We start from the raw sequence: 18,548 nt of genomic DNA, 5'->3' as shown, positions 1-18,548 counted from the left end.
GGTTTGCTTTCTGCATCTAATTTGGTTCTGGTTTTATGTTTATCTTAGTTTAGTATTTAGAGTTTATTATCATTAGTAGATTTGTTTATTGATTTGGTTGCTCTCTTCCTTTTTTTAAATATATAGACATATATTTTTTCCTTTTTCTCTTTTTGTGAGTGTGTATGTGTATGCTTCTTTGTGTGATTTTGTCTGTATAGCTTTCCTTTTACCATTTGTCCTAGGGTTCTGTCTGTCTGTTTTTTGTTGCTGTTGTTGTTTTTTAGTATAGTTTTTAATGCTTGTTATCATTGGTGGATCTGTTTATTAGTTTGGTTGCTCTCTTCTTTCTTTCTTTCTTTTTTAATTTTTAATTTTTAATAATATTTTTTATTTAAATTATTTATTTTATTATTCTTTTCTTTCTTTCTTTTATTTTTTCCCCCCTTTTCTTCTGAACCATGTGGCTGAGAGAGTCCTGGGGTTCCAGCCGGGTGCCAGGCCTGTGCCTCTGAAGTGTCAGAGCTGAGTTCAGGGCATTGGTCCAACAGAGACCTCCCAGCTCCATGTAATATCAAACGACAAAAGCTCTCCCAGAGATCTCCACCTTAACGCTAAGACCCAGCTCCACTCAATGACCAGCAAGCTACAGTGCTGGACACCCCATGCCAAACAACTAGCAAGACAGGAACACAACTGCACCCATTAGCAGAGAGACTACATAAATTCATAATAAGGTCAGAGAACCCCAAAACACACCACCAGACATGGTACTGAACACCAGAAAGACAAGATCCAGGATCATCCACCAGAACACAGGAACCAGTCCCCTCCACCAGGAAGCCTACACAACCCACGAAACCAACCTAAGTCACTAGGGGCAGATACCAAAACCAATGGGAACTAAGAACACTGCAGCCTGTGAAATGGAGACCCCAAACACAGTAAGTTAAGCAAAATGAGAAGACAGAGAAATAAAAGGCAGATGAAGGACGAAGGTAAAAACCCACCAGACCAAACAAATGAAGAGGAAATAGGCAGTCTACCTGAAAAAGAATTCAGAGTAATGATAGTAAAGATGATCCAAAATCTTGGAAATAGAATGGAGAAAATACAAGAAATGTTTAGCAAGGACCTAGAAGAACTAAAGAACAAAAAAACAATGATGAACAACACAATAAATGAAATTAAAAATTCTCTAGAAGGAATCAGTAGCAGAATAAATGAGGCAGAAGAATGGGTAAGTGACTTGGAAGATAAAATAGTGGAAATAACTACCACAGAGCAGAATAAAGAAGAAAGAATGAAAAGAATTGAGGACAGCCTCAGAGAACTCTGGGACAACATTAAACACACAACATTTGAATTATAGGGGTCCCAGAAGAAGAAGAGAAAAAGAAAGGGACTGAGAAAATATTTGAAGAGATTATAGTTGAAAACTTCCTTAATATGGGAAAGAAAATAGTCAGTCAAGTCCAGGAAGCACAGAGAGTCCCATACAGGATAAATCCAAGGAGAAACATGCCAAGACACATATTAATCACACTATCAAAAACTAAATACAAAGAAAAAATATTAAAAGCAACAAATAATATACAATGGAATCTCCATAAGGTTAACAGCTGATCTTTCAGAAGAAGCTCTGCAATCCAGAAGGGAGTAGCAGGACATATTTAAGGTAATGAAAGGGAAAAAAAAAATAAGTGTGATTACTCTACCCAGCAAGGATCTCATTCAGATTTGACGGAGAAATTAAAACCTTCACAGAGAAACAAAAGCTAAGAGAATTCAGCACCACAAAACCAGCATTACAACAAATGCTAAAGGAACTTCTCTAGTCAGGAAACACAAGAGAAGGAAAAGGCCTACAATAACAAGCACAAAACAATTAAGAAAATGGTAATAGGAATGTACATATTGATTACTACCTTAAACGTAAATGGATTAAATGCTCCAACCAAAAGATATAGACTGGCTGAATGGATACAAAAAGAAGACCCTTATATATGCTCTCTACAAGAGACCCACTTCAGACCTAGGGACACATAGAGACTGAAAGTGAGGGGATGAAAAAAAGATATCTCGTGCAAATTGAAATCAAAAGAAAGCTGGAGCAGCAATTCTCATATCAGACAAAATAGACTTTAAAATAAAGACTATTACAAGAGACAAATAAAGACACTACATAATGATCAAGGGATCAAACCAAGAAGATAAAACAATTGTTAATCTTTATGCAACCAACAAAGGAGCACCTCAATACATAAGGCAAATGCTAAGAGCCATAAAAGGGGAAATCAACAGTAACACAATCATAGTAGGGGACTTTAACACCCCACTTTCACCAATGGACAGATCATCCAAAATGAAAATAAATAAGGAAATACAAGCTTTACATGATACATTAAACAAGATGGACTTAATTGATATTTATAGGACATTCCACCCAAAAACAACAGAATATATTTTCTTCTCAAGTGCTCATGGAACATTCTGCAGGATAGACCATATCTTGGGTCACAAATCAAGCCTTGGTAAATTTAAGAAAATTGAAATCATATCAAGTATCTTTTCTGACCATGATGCTATGAGACTAGATATCATTTACTGGACAAAATCTGTAAACAAAACAAACACATGGAGGCTAAACATTACACTACTAAATAACCAAGAGATCATTGAAGAAATCAAAGAGGAAATCAAAAAATACATACAAACAAATGAAAATGAAAACACGATGACCCAAAACCTATGTGGGTTGAAGCAAAAGCGGTTCCAAGAGGGAAGTTTATAGCAATACAATCCTACCTCAAGAAACAGGAAATATCTCAAACAAACAACCTAACCTTACACCAAAAACAATTAGAGAAAGAAGAACCAAAAAAACCAAAGTTAGCAGAAGGAAAGAAATCATAAAGTTCAGATCAGAAATAAAGGAAAAAGAAATGAAGGAAACTATAGCAAAGATCAATAAAGCTAAAAGATGGTTCTTTGAGAAGATAAACAAAATTGATAAACCATTAGCCAGACTCATTAAGAAAAAAAAGGAGAAGACTCAAATCAATAGAATGAGAAATGAAAAAGGAGAAGTAGCAAATGACACTGCAGAAATACAAACGATCATGAGAGATTATTACAAGCAACTCTATGCCAATAAAATGGACAACCTGGAAGAAATGGACAAATTCTTAGAAAAGCATAACCTTCTGAGACTGAACCATGAAGAAATAGAAAATATAAACAGACCCATCACAAGCACTGAAATTGAAACTGTGACTAAAAATCTTCCAACAAACAAAAGCCCAGGACCAGATGGCTTTACAGGGGAATTCTATCAAACATTTAGAGAAGAGCTAACCCCCATCCTTCTCAAACTCTTACAAAATATATCTAAGGGAAGAACACTCCCAAACTCATTCTATTAGGCCACCACCACCCTGATACCAAAACCAGATACAGATGCCACAAAAAAAGAAAATTACAGGCCAATATCACTGATGAACATAGATGCAAAAATCCTCAACAAAATACTAGCAAACAGAATCCAACAGCACATTAAAATGATCATACACTGAGAACAAATGTGGTTTATCCCAGGAATGCAAGGATTCTTCAATATGTGCAAATCAATCAATGTGATACACCATATTAACAAATTGAAGGATTAAAACAATATGATAACCTCAATAGATGCAGAAAAAGCTTTTGACAAAATTCAACACCCATTTATGATAAAAATTCTACAGAAAGTAGGCGTAGAGGGAACCTACCTCACCATAATAAAGGCCATATATGACAAACCCACAGCCAACATCGTTCTCAGTGGTAAAAAACTGAAACCATTTCCTCTAAGATCAGGAAAAAGTCAAGGTTGAGCACTCTCACCAGTATTATCCAACATAGTTATGGAAGTCCTAGCCATGGCAATCAGAGAAGAAAAAGCAATAAGAGGAATCCAAACCTAAAAAGAAGAAGTAACTGTTTGCAGATGACACGATACTATACATAGAGAATCCTAAAGATGCTACCAGGAAACTACTAGAGCTAATCAATGAATCTGGTAAAGTAGCAGATACAAAATTAATGCACAGAAATCCCTTGGATTCCTATACACTAATGATGAAAAATCTGAAAGAGAATTTAAGGAAACACTCCCATTTACCATTGCAACAAAAAGAAAAAAATACCTAAGAATAAACCTATCTAAAGAGACAAAAGACCTGTATGTAGAAAACTATAAGACACTGATGAAACAAATTCAATATGATACAAACAGATGGAGAGATATACCATGTTCTTGGATTGGAAAAATCAATATTGTGAAAATGAATATACTACCCAAATCAATGTACAGATTCAATGCAATCCCTATGAAACTACCAATGGCATTTTCCACAGAAATAGAACAAAAAGTTTACAATTTTTATGGAAACACAAAAGATCCCGAATAGTCAAAGCAACCTTGAGAATGAAAACTGGAGATGAAGGAATCAGGCTCACTTTTTTCAGACTATACTACAAAGCTACAGTAATCAAAACAGTATGGTACTGGCACAAAAACAGAAATATAGATCAATGGAACAGGATAGAAAGCCCAGAGATAAACTCATGCATATATGGTCACCTTACCTTTGATAAAGTAGGCAAGAATATACAATGGAGAAAAGACAGCTTCTTCAATAAGTGGTTCTGGGGAAACTGGACAGCTACATGTAAAACAATGAAATTAGAACACTTCCTAACACCATACACAAAAATAAACTCAAAATGGATTAAAGACCTAAATGTAAGGCCAGACACTATAAAACTCTTAAAGGAAAACATAGGCAGGACACTCTATGACATAAATCACAGCAAGATTCTCTTAATCCCACCTCCTAGAAAAATGGAAATAAAAACAAAAATAAACAAATGGGACCTAATGAAACTTAAAAGCTTTTGCACAGCAAAGGAAACCATAAACCAGATTAAAAGACAACCTTCAGAATGGGATAAAACATTTGCAAATGAAGCAGCTGACAAAGGATTATTCTCCAAAATATACAATCAGCTCATGCACCTCAATATCCAAAAAACAAAAAACCCAATCCGGAAATGGGCAGAAGACCTAAATAAACATTTCTCCAAAGAAGACATACAAATTGCCAACAAACACATGAAAGGATGCTCAACATCACTAATCATTAGAGAAATGCAAATCAAAACTATAATGAGGTATCACCTCACACCGGTCAGAATGGCCATCATCAAACTAATCTACAAACAATAAATGCTGGAGAGGGTGTGGCGAAAAGGGAACCCTCTTGCACTGTTGGTGGGAATATAAATTGATACAGCCACTATGGAGAACAGTATGGAAGTTCCTTAGAAAATTAAAAAAAAAACTACCATATGACCCAGCAATCCCACTACTGGGCATATACCCTGAGAAACTCACAATTCAAAAAGAGTCATGTTCCACAATGTTTATTGCAGTACTATTTACAATAACCAAGATATGGAAGCAACCTAAATGTCCATCAACAGAAGAATGGATAAAGAAGATGTGGCACATACATATAATGTGATATTAGCCATAAAAAGAAACGAAATTGAGTTATTTGTAGCAAGGTGGATGGACCTAGAGACTGTCATACACAGTGAAGTAAGTCAGAAAGAGAAAAACAAAAACCGTATGCTAATACATATATATGGAATCTAAAAAAAAAATGTTTCTGATGAACCTAGGGGCAGGACAGGAATGAAGATGCAGATGTAGAGAATGGACTTGGCTATATGGGGAGGGGGAAGGGTAAGCTTGGACGAAGTGAGAGAGTAGCATTGATATATATACAGTACCAAATGTAAAATAGATAGCTAGTGGGAAACAGCTGCATAGCACAGGGAGATCAGCTCGGTGCTTTGTTACCACCTAGGGGAGTGGGATAGGGAGGGTGCGAGGGAGACACAAGAGGTAGGGGATGTGGAGATAATTGTATATATATAGCGATTCAGTTTGTTATACAGCAGAAACTAACACAACATTGTAAAGCAATTATACTCGAAGAAAGATGTTAAAAATATATAAAATAAAAAATAAAAATAAATAAAAAGCAAGGTGTTTTGGTGTGGACCTCTTTGAGTTTATCTTATTTGGGACTCTCAGTGCTTCCTGGTGTGGATGTCTTTTTCCTCACCCAGATTATGGAATTTTCAACTATTTTGCCTTCAAATCTTTTCTCTTCCCTCTTCCCTTTTTCTTCTTATTCTGAGATCCTTATGATGCAAGTGTTAGTACACTTGATGTTGTCCCATAGATCTCCTAAACTGTCCTCATTTTTTAAATTCTTTTTTCTCTTTCCTGTTCAGCTTTGGTTATTTCCGCTACTCTGTCTTCCACTTCACTGATTTTTCCCTCCTGTATCATGTAACTACTGTTGATTACTTCTAGTGTATTTTTAAAATTTCAGTTATTGTATTTTTCAGCTCTGTTTGGTTCTTCTTTACATTTTCTAATGCTTTGTTAAACTTCTCACTGTGTTCATTCATTCTCCTGAGGTCACTGAGCACTCTTATAGTCAATACCTTGAACTCTTTATCAGGTAGATTGCTTATCTCCACTTCACTCAGTTCTTCTTCTGGGGTTTATCTTGTTCCTTCATTTGGAACATATTCCTCTGCTTCCTCATTTGGCCTAATTTTCTTTTTTTACTTCTATATATTAGGGAGGTTGCTTACAATATCCATCTTGGATAAGTGACCTTACGTAAGAGACATTTCATGGGTCCCAGTGTATAGCTCTTGTGACTAGACACTCTCTTTTACTCACAAGAGTTATATGCTCTAGGGGTGTCCCCTATGTGGTCTTCATGGGCCCTTCTGTTGTGGCATGGTGACTACTGTGGGTGCCCTGGAAGTTGGGGGCTGGCTCCTGACCAGGTTGGCTGCCAGGTCTTGTCTCATGTGGAGGCTGATGGCTGTTGGTGGCCAGGTCCATGTCTTGGCATGGCTGGTTGTGTGTATTCCAAAGCTTGTACTGACACACTGGTGAGTGGGCCAGGGCTCATGGCAGCTGCTGCTGGGTTCATGAATTCCAGGGTTTGTTGTGGGTCCTAAGGGTCCCAGGGCTTGCCTTTGACCTCTGGTGGTGGGGCAAGGTCTAGGGGCAACTGGCTGTGGGTCTGGGAGGTTCCAGGTCTGGTGCTGGCCCACTGGTAGGTGGAGACAGGTCTGGTGTGGTTGGCTGTGGAACGAAAGCAGGCCTTTAGAAAGTGCCAGCCCTTTGGTGGGCAAGGATGTGTCCCCACGTGGCTGGCTATTTGGCTTGTGGTTTCCTGGGACTGGTTAATAGCATACAGAGAAGATTCCAAATGGTGTTTGTCAGTACCAGTGTCCTTATGGTAGAATGAGCTCCCAAAAATGTCTGCCTCCAGTGTATGTGTCTCCAGGAGGAATATTAGTTACCCCCTGCCTTTCCAGGAGGCTCCCTATTATCAGCAAATGTGTTTGACTCAGGCTATTTCAAATTACTGCCTCTATGTTCGGTATTGGAGTGTGTGTGATTTTGTGTGTGTGCTTTAAGAGTGGTGTCTTTGTTTTCTAGAGCCCTCTAGCTCTCCTGAAAGCAAGACCCACTGGCCTTCAAAGCCAAATGTTCTGTGGGCTCACCTTCTCAGTATAGGGTCTCCAGGCTGGGCACCTCCATGTGAGGTGCAGATCTTTCACTACTTGAGGAGAACCTCTACATTTGTGATTATCTTCCCCTTTGTGGGTCACATACCAAAGGGTGTGGGTCTTGACTATCCTGCATCTCCTCCCTTCTAACCAATGTTTTTATGCTTCCTTCTTTATATCTTTAGTTGTGGAAAAATTTTTTCTGCTACTCTTTAGGTTATTCTCATCAGTAGTTGCTTTTTAAATATCAGTAGTTGTAATTATGGTGTGCCCATAGGAGGAGGTGAGCTCAGTGTTTTCATACTCTTCCATCTTGGCAACTCTTTGCTACTACTTTAATTTTACATTAGATGTACAATGGTCATATTGTAGACCCAACATAGATGAAATGCATGTTTTTATTGTTATTCCAGAAGTAATGGTAAAATCTATAGAAAGGGGAAATGGGAGACAAATGACAAACACAGCACACAGGGAGAATGCCATGTCAAGATGAAGGGCAAACCACCAGAAGTTAGGCAAAAAGCATGGAACAGGTTATTCTTCACAGTTCTTAGAAAGAACCAATCCTACTGACACCGTGACCTTGGATTTCTAGCCTTCAGCTGTGAGACAGACAATACATTTTTTATATTTAAGTAACCTAGTTTGTGGTACTGTGTTACAATGACTCTAGCAAACTAATACAATTTTAACAGAATGTGAAAAGATGATGGTTATTCACTTTAAATAGACTCTGTTTCAATTTAAGTTGGAGGCAAGTCAAGATGGTGGAGTAGGAAGACTCCGAACTCATCTCCCCTCATGAACACATCAAAACTACAATTACAGAGAACAAATCTTGCTAAGGATGACCTGCAGAGTAGCAGAACAGTTCTATTATACAAATAAGGATGTAAAGAAAGAACCACACCGAGTCTGATAGGAGGCAAGAAGAAGTAATCTAGTTGGGAGTCACATCCCTAGGGGGTGACCTAGAAAAGGATATCACAGAGTTAGGGACCCTCTCTGGGGAGCGAGGGCTATTTAATAGGCACCCCAGACCTTGGCTCTGATATCAGAAGAGGAGCCCTTTAAATGGTTTGGAAACCAGTGGGAAATAACAGAGGGCTGTAGGAAACTGAGACTACACTCCTAAAGAGCATGTACATAGACTTGCTTGCTTCCCATCCTAGTGTGAAGGCAGCAGATTAAAAACTGGCAGCTGCTCTGGCTGGCCTTCTAGGACTACCCCAGCATGTCCCACAACCTGCACCAACTGTTGCTCCAGCACATCCTACCCTGGCACTGCTACTCACTAAGGTGGAGGCTGCCATTGCCAATGTATGTGATCTCACCTGGGGAAGGAGCAGAGACAGCTCAGTAGTGTGGTTCCAAACCCTCCAGCTCCAACCCCACCTCAAACCAAGCCATGCACACTGAGAAAAAAGAACTAGCTAAGAAGTGCAGTTCCAAGCCCTCAGGCCCTGGCCATGCCCCTAACCAAGGTGGAGACTTGTTGGGGGCATGGGAGAAGTCCAACTCCCTAAAGGTTCCTGCTCCAGGTGTTCTGGCCCTAGCCCCACCCTGACAGATTGATAACAAACAATGAGCTTAGGAGGAACCCTAGCTTGCACGTGGCTCTGGCTTTAGCTTCTCTGACTTCAGCCCTACTTCTCACCATAGCAGTGGCTGCCAGTGCTCTGCAGGAGAAGATGCAGATCATGCTCAGTTAAGATTTAGCTCTTCCACCAAAGCCACTGGCCTCATGCAGACTGCATAGGGATGCTACCACACAAGGACATGAGTTCAAGACTGGGAGAGGTAATTGTTTAATTTCATAAAGACAAGCAGAGAAAGTTAACAAAATGAGAAAACAAAGGAATATATTTCCAAAAAAAAAAGAGAAAAACCCTAGAAAATACCCTAATACCCTATTGAAACAAAGAAAAAGAATTTATCTGATAAAAAAGTTCAAAGCAATAGCAATAAAAATGCGAATTGAACTTAGAAAAAGATTAGATGAACATAGAACTAAAACAAAGAACTAGAAATATAGAAAAGAACCAGTCAGAGCTGAAGAATACAATAACTGAAATGAAAAATACACTAGAAGGAATTAACAGCAGATTAGGTTATATGAAAGAACACATAAGTGACCTGGAAGATAGAATAGTGGATCACCCAAACAGAAGAGTAAAAAGAAAAACAAATTTTAAAAAATTAGGATAGTTTAATGGAACTCTGAAACAACATCAAGTGTACTAAAATTCACACTATAGGGCTCCCAGAAGGAGAAGAGACAGAGAAAGGGGTAGAAAATGTGTTTGATGCAATTATGGCTGAAAACTTTCCTAATCTGAAGAAGGAAACAGATATCCAGGTACAGGAAGCAGAGAGTCCCAAACAAGATGAACCCAGAGATCCACATCAAAACATATCATAATTAAAATGGTAAAAGTTTAAAATAAAGAGAGAATTTTAAAGGCAGCAAGAGAAAAAAAGTATCACATACAAGGCAACCCCCCCATAAACCTATCAGCTGGTTTTTCAGCAGAAATTTTTCAGGCCCAAAAGAAGTGGCATGACATTTTTAAAGTGCTGAAAGGAAAAATCTACAACCTAGGATACTCTATCCAGCAAGGATATCATTCACAATGGAAGGAGAAATAAAGAGTTTTCCTAGCAAGCAAAAACTAAGAGTTCACCACTACTAAACTGACCTTATAAGAAATGTTAAAGGGTCTTCTGTAAGTGAAAAAGAAAAGGGTATAACAAGAAATAAGAAAATATAGGAAGGAAAAAAATCCCACAACAAAGGCAAATATATAATAAAAGCAGTGGATGAACCACTTAAATAAGCTAGTAGGAGGTTAAAAGACAAAAATTGTAAAATCAACTATAAGTACATTAAACAGTTAAAGGATAGACATAAAAATGTAAAATATGATATAAAATCCAAAATATGGGGTATGGGAGTAAAAGTCATAGATCCTTTAGACTGTGCTTGAACTGAAATGACTATTAGTTTAAAATAAGTAGATAAAGTTATAGGTCAACATACATAAACTTCATGGTAACCACAAATCAAAGACCTACAACAGATACCCAAAACTAGAGGGAAAGGTACACAAAAATAACACTAAACAAAGTTATTAACCACAAGGAAAGAAATCTAAAATAAGAAAAGAACAAAGAAGAACTACAAAAGCAACCAGAAAACAAGTAACAAAATGGAAATAATTGCATGCCTATCAATAATGACTTTAAATGTCAATGGACTAAATGCTCCAATCAAAAGACATAGAGTGGCTGATTGGATAAAAAAAAAAAAAAAAAAGACACATCTATAAACTGCCTAGAAGAGATTCACTTCAGAGCTAAATACACACACAGACAAAAGTGAGGGGATGGAAAAAGATATTCTATGTAAATGTAAATTTTTTTAATGTTTGGGTAACAATATTCATATCAGACAAATTAGACCTAGAGGGGTGGGATAGGGAGGATAAGAGGGAGACTCAAGAGGGATGGGATATGGGGACATGTGTATGCATATGGCTGATTCGCTTTGTTGTGCAACAGAAACTAACATGGTATTGTGAAGCAATTATACTCTAATAAAGATCTATTAAAATTTTTAAAAGTCTATAATAAAAGACAAATAAATGCATTATATAATGATAAAGGGGTCAATTTAAAAGAGGATATAACATTCATAGACACAAATGCACCAAATATAAGAGCATCTAAATATATAAAGCAAATATTAACAATATAAAGGAAGAAATTGAAAGTAATACCATAATAGTAGGGGACTTTAATACCCACTTACATCAATGGACAGATAATCCTGACAGTAAATCAATAAGGAAACAGTGGTCTTAAATGACATATTAGACCAGCTCGACTTAACAGACATCAACAGGACATCCCTAAAACAGCAAAATACACATTCTTTTCAAGTGCACATGGAATGTTCTCCAGGTTAGATCATGTGCTAGGGCACAAAATAAGTCTCAAGTAATTTAAGAGGATAGAAGTTATATCAGGCATTTTTCCAACCACAACAGTATGAAACCACGTATCAATTACAGAAGAAAACTGAAAAAAAAACTGTGGAGACTAAACAACATATTACTAAAATACTAATTGGTCAAAGAAGAAATCAGAAAATGTCTTGAGACAGATGAAAATAGAAACAACTTTCCAAAATCTATGGGATGCAGCAAAAGCAGTTCTAAGACGAAATATTTTTAGTAATACGGGTCTACCTAAAGAAATAAGAAAAATCTCCAATAAACAACCTAATGTACTATCTAAAGGAATTAGAAAAAGAATAAAAAAAGGCCAAAGTCAGCAGAAGGAAGGAAATAATAAAAATTAGAGGTGAAATAAATAAAATAGAGACCAAAAAAAAAAAATAGAAAACACCAATGAAACAAAGAGCTGGTCTTTTGAGGGGATAAACAGAAATTGATAAGAGTTTAGCAATGCTTATTAAGAAAATAAAAGAGAGAGGACCCAAATAAACAAAATAAGGAATGAAAGAGAAGTTTTCACAAATATACAATCATAAGAGAATACTATGAACATTTATATGCCCCCCAAAATAGGACAACCTAAAAGAAGTGGATGAATTCCTAGAAATACACAATCTTCTAAGACTATATCAGGAATAAATAGGTAATCTGAACAGATCAATTATTAGTATTGAAATTGAGTCAGAAACCAAAACTCTCCCAACAAACAAAGTCCAGGACTGGATGGCTTCACATGAGAATTTGACAAAACCTATAATAAAAGAATACTTAATATCTATCTTTCTCAAACTGTTCTCAAAAATTGAAGATGAAAGAACACCCCGAAACTCATTCTAAGAAGTCACCATTACCCTGGTACCAAAACCATAAAACACACAAAAAGAAAATTACACATGAATGTCTCTGATGAATAAATGAAAAATTCTCAACAAAATATCATAAACCAATATCAACAATATTTAAAAAGGATCATACACCATGATCAAGTGAGATTTATTCCAAGGATGCAATTCAATATCCACAAATAAATCAATATGATACACTACATTATCAAAATGGAAGATAAACTTCACACAATTATTTCAATAGATGCAGAAAAAGCTTTTGAGAAAATTCAACTCCCATTCATGATAGAAACTCTGAACAAAATTGGTATATAGGGAACATGTCTCAACAAAATAAAGCCTATTTATGACAAACACATATGTAACATCATACTCAATGGTGAAGAGCTGAAAGCCTTTCATCCAACATCAGGAACAAGACAAGTATGCCCACTCTCACTGTTTCTATTTAACACAGTATTGGAATTCCTAGACATAGCAGACAAGAAAAGGAAATAAAGACATCCAAATTGGAAGATAAGAAAGAAAACTGTCACTATTTGCAGATGACATATACTCTACATAGAAAACACTAGTCTCCACCAAAAGACTCTGAGAACTAATAAATAAATTCAGTAAAGTTGCAAGATACAAGATTAATGTACAAAAATCACTACACTGTTAGTGAGAATATATCAATAAATTGGTAAAGCTACTATGGAAAAAGTTTGGAGGTTTCTCAAAAAATTAAAAATAGAACTACCATATGATACAGCAATTCCACTCCTGGGTATACATCAAAAGAAAATGATAACACTAATTCAAAAAGATATATGAATCTCAATTTTCATTACAACATTATTTACCATAAAGAAGATGTGGTGTATGTATACAATGGAATATTACTCAGCCATAAAAATGAATAAAACTTTGCCATTTGCAACAATATGAATGGACCTGGAGGATACTATGCTTAGTCAAACAATTCAGACAGAGAAAACAAATATTGTATGATTTCACTTATATGTGGAATCTGAAAAATAAAAACAACAAGTGAGTATAACAAATAGAAACAGACTCACAGATACAGAGAACAAACTAGTGATTATCACTGGGGAGAGAGGTGGAAGAGGGTCAAGAAAGGGAAGGTGATTAAGATGTATATAGAGAAGTGGCCTGGTATTTCTTATGGAAATTTTCTGAAGTTAGCTATTCTTTTTCCCAATTTTGTAATAATTAGGACTTTAAGCTAAATAGTCATGAGAATGTTATAAAGAAATAATTCTGTTGCATTTTCAGAAAAACGGTGGAGTTTTTTTCTTTGTAGTTACTAACATTAGCTCAGCCATCTGTATTTTTTACTAGTAAACCTATACATTTCAAATACTCCTGCCTAGAAAAGCTTGACTATTTCTCTGCTCTAGCAAAATATAAAAATTTCCAGTAATTTATCAATGTTTAAAGTAGCAAAAAAATCTTGCAGATACTGCAATGGTTTATGATGAGGTTACTTAACTCCAAATTCACTGGCAAATGCCATGGCTCACAAAAGGAATGTAATTCTGCTATTTTTTTGAAAAGGCAACTTCCACAGACATTTTGTGTGGATAATGAATGTAAGCTCAATCTGAAACCTTTGTAAGGGTATCAGTGAGTGCTGTGGCTATTTAGTGTTATTGTAGTAACATTTATCACAATCCGTAATAATCTTTTTTATATGTTTAATGTTTATCTCCCCAATAGACTGTAAACTCACGAGAACCAGGACTATATTTGTCTTGGTCAACATTGTGCCCCACAAATCTAGCACAAAGAAATTTTAATAAATATTTGTTGAATGAAAGCATGTTTAAGTATGAAGAATCAGTGATTATTGCATGGTCAAGGCAAAATATTATCAGTTTGATACAAAATGTAGATAACTGTACTTCAGGAGATGTGTTTCTAACCTCTCCTTTCCAGCTATTTAACCAAACTAATTTTTAAAAACTTTCTCCAATTTGGATATGTTATATATTTTCTTTAAAAATATTTGTAGCTCTCTATTTCTTAGAAAGTTTAAAATCTGCAGCAGAACAATTATTTGTATAATCTGACTTCAATCAACACATACAGCTTTACCTCTTTCCATTTTCCCAGTCTTTCTCTTTCCTTTCCCTCCAAATATGTTCATTATGAGATAGTCAGACAGACCTTTTCTCAACCCCATTTGTTTCATGTACTTTCAGAACTATATGATGGTGTTCTTGCCTAGGATAACTGTCACTTTCACTTCTATCTGTTGGAATTCTATTAATCTTGCAAGACTCTCCTCCCATAGAAACTCCCATAATTCACTGAAGACATCACACCGAGGATGTACAAGAATGGGAAAAAGTTTCTAATAATCATCGTACCAAGCTCCAAAAGAAAGATATGGCAACTAACATCTCACTCAGAGTAAAGGTACATGTCCTTACAATGGCCCCCTGGCCTACAGAGTTGATCCCTCTCACCTCAGTTCCAACATCACAGTCCTCTTAATTGTTCCTTGAATATCCCATTGGCAGTGGGTGTCTCTTCTGGCCAGAACGCTCTTCTAGAGATCTGCTTGACTAAATTTTGTAACAATCATTATCCTCTTTAATACTCCAACTTACACCTCTCTCGTCCTCTCCTGCACTCCCAATCCTATTTATACTTCACTTTCTCTTTGTTTTAATCCATAACACTTATTATTCTATAATACAGTGTATAGTTTACTAATTTGTCTGTTGTTTATTATCTGATTCAACATTCTAGAATAAAGCTCCAGAACTTTACTAATTCACCAATATATTCAAACACCTGGAAATGAGAGCACTCTCAATACTTCTTGAATGAATACAATTCACAGAACACTAGATTTGTGTCAAAAGCCTTCTCACATATATTATTTTAATTAATCTTACTGACTTTTGGGCTATAGCTTTTTACTCTTTCCATTTCACAGATGTAGAAACTGAAAGCCAAAGAACCTAAATATGCTAAGGTTATACAAACAATCTGCTGCAGATTCTTTCCAAAAAAAACCATGCAGCTTCAGTCTGCAAGGAGAAAGATTTAGATGATTGCTGCACAATTGCTATATCTTAGTAAAATGAATAGATAACTCAGGGTGGAGAATGCTCACTTATGGGTATGACTAGTTGTCAGAGACAGGTTAGCAAGGAGTAGGGGAATATTTGAGTCTAGGGGAAACAAGTGAGGTAAGAGAAAAGGAATCAGAAACATCCAAGAGCAGAGTTGTACCATTAAACCATTGTAAAGATCTTTCTATGTAAGAATCATGTGAAACAGGGTTGGAGGCAGGTCTCATAGGAAGTTAGAATAGAGTGGAAACACTGAAGCTGGTTTCAAACTGAAAAGTGAGGTCCTTAAGGCTTTCAATAGACTGAGCTCCCTAATGGTTTCTCCTATAAATCTCATCCTGGTGTGCATGCTAGACCTTAAATAAAAAATGCTGGTCATAGATATTGTTAATACTTTATATTATTTTCCCTTCGTATTAAAACTCACTTCTCCATGTCTGTCTGTCCATTTAATCACAATCTTTCTTCCTGATTTCAATTCTTCAGAAAATTTCCAACTGTGTGTCCTGGAAGAGAATATTGAGATTTGTGTTTGGAGAGCAGTAATGTGGTAAAGAGATCATACAGAATCAGGCCCATCTATTCTGAATTCTACCTTCACCACTTGTTAGCTATATAACCTAGGCCAAATTGTTTATATATCTTAGTCTCAGTTTCCTGAACTGAGAAATAGGCTTGATCATATGAAATTGTACAGCTGTGAGAATTGAATATATATATCACAAATTTGCTCCAAGGATCCAGTATGGTGACCAGCAAATAACATGGTGGTAGTTTGACTTTTTTTTTTTTTTTGCTCTCTTGAAAACACATTGCCAGGATTTAGCCATGCTGTTCATTTCTAAAAATGAACTTCTTGGGTAATCCAGGAAATTTAGCCACCTTGCTGGGGGCACAAAGAATAACCATAATTGGGAGCAAGTGTAGGTAATACACATTAAGGAAAAACTGTCCCTTACTTTTACCATTTACATACTCCAGATGTTTGGAATTTTAATAATTAGAATTTAAATCAGAAAGACATTTAAGATTTGACAGCAGATGTTAAAACTGTAATTTAAAAGATTTAGAATCCTGTCCAATGAGAAAAGATGCACCATTAAAATTAAGACTTGTCATAACTTGAAATGAATCAGGTACAACTCAGATTTTTATGAGTCCAAAGTGGGACACTGTTTTCCTAGTTTCCCCCTTATCCTAAACCATACACATTAAATGAATCCCAAACCATATCTGAACAGATGGCTATTTACATAATTTTTTTAAAATAACATAGTACATGTCACAGTTAACCTAGTGTTTCTCCAAGGATCCTATGGTCCTTTGGATAAAATGTCCAAAAGTTAAGCTGTTCATTGATAGTTTTTTAGGAAGGAAAATAATGCTTTAAGTTGTTCATTTGTTTAACATTTACTGAGCACTTATTATATTGCAGGCTCTGTGTTAGACTTTGGAGAGTCAGAAATAAACAGGGCAGACATGTTCTTGCCCTTAGAAAACATACAGTTTCCTTGGAAAGAGAAGAGGCTCTTTGTTGTAAGTCCAAGAAATGTTGTTCATATTCCGATAGATGTCTATGTAAGATAAATCTATTATTTAAAAAGAGTTTTCAATTTTCCTTCAAGATAGTGGTCAAGAACTGGCTTTATAACATGAGTTGAGTTTTTAAAAATAAAGAGATATCCAGGGGTGGGATAATTCAAGAAAAGCTATTCTGGGCAGAGGGATATATTTGAGCAAGATGCATTCAGTGACCTGCAGGGTGTGAATGGAGCATAGGCTTCAAGTTGGAGGTAGGGGAAGGACCTGGGAGGGAAGAGGTGGGACTGGAGAACTAGGAATGTCCAGATCATGCCATGTTAAAGGCCAAGACATTATCCTGGAGGTTTGGCGGGGAGAGGTGTGGAAAAATGTAAATAGCTATATACCAATTTGTATTGACATTTAGAGAGATGACTCTGGTTAGGACTGTGATGAAGATAAGGAAGGTGTAAGCCTAGAGGCAGGGGGATCTTTTAGGACATTTTTGGAGGAATCCAGGGTCTGTGCTAAAGCTCTCTTTTATAAATTTTTTCTAAAACTTCTTCCAGGTTTCTCCCTTTTTATTCATTCCGTGAGATGCTCCCCATTCCCTATCTCTTATTTTTCCTGAGCAAGCTGCTCTTGCAGGTGAGTGAAAAACAGGAGATATGTTTTGTCTAAGCCACCAGAACTGAACAGGTACACAGAGGCCCACTTTCAGCTCTTCTGACTCTCAGAACCAAAGATCTGAGAAAGTATTGCAATGAGGTTTTTCATTAGTGGGAGTTCAGAGAAACAGCTGAGACTACAGCTAATGTTCTGTTGGTGAAGTAAATGAGAAACAGAGAACAATAGACAAAAGGAATATAAGAAAATGTTGAGGAATAAAGACACATGACCCTTATAAACCTTGGCATGTGAGTGAGGGTGAGATAAAAGAAGAGAGAGGAATGGGGTTTAGAATCCACACTTTTATTTCTGGAAATCTAAAAGAGTACAGCGAGAGACACAAAAAATATTTTAAGTCCAGTTGTTCCACTAAGAAAAACAGGAACACTTAAGTAAAACAAATTCACCCTGTGTCCCACTTCTTTCTTTCTTCGGAAAAAAAAGATTGCAGAGAGGGCATTTACTTTGATTATGCTGGGTGTCTGTGAAAATAAGGGGGAAAAAGGACAAGAAAAAGAAAGAAAGCAACTATATTTGAAACAATAAGTCTTTGGAGCTGTGTTTAAGGCATTGTCACCTTGGAGGAGCATGAGGAGATCTGATGATAAGTAAATATTTTGGAACAGACCCATTTTGAGTACAGAGCCAGAGAGACATCTGCAAAGATGAAAAGTTTTTGTTTAAAACATGTAAGGCCAGATTTCCCTGTGGCTCACACAGTGTGAGACTAGAATTTCCCATTTCTTTCCTGAGCAAACTGCTCTTGCAGG

This window comes from Balaenoptera borealis, assembly GCF_965194805.1.
Source record: "Balaenoptera borealis genome assembly, chromosome: 20".
Taxonomy (NCBI): Eukaryota; Metazoa; Chordata; class Mammalia; order Artiodactyla; family Balaenopteridae; genus Balaenoptera; species Balaenoptera borealis.
The sequence above is the reverse complement of the archived record's forward strand: the minus strand, read 5'-3'. Positions refer to the sequence as shown.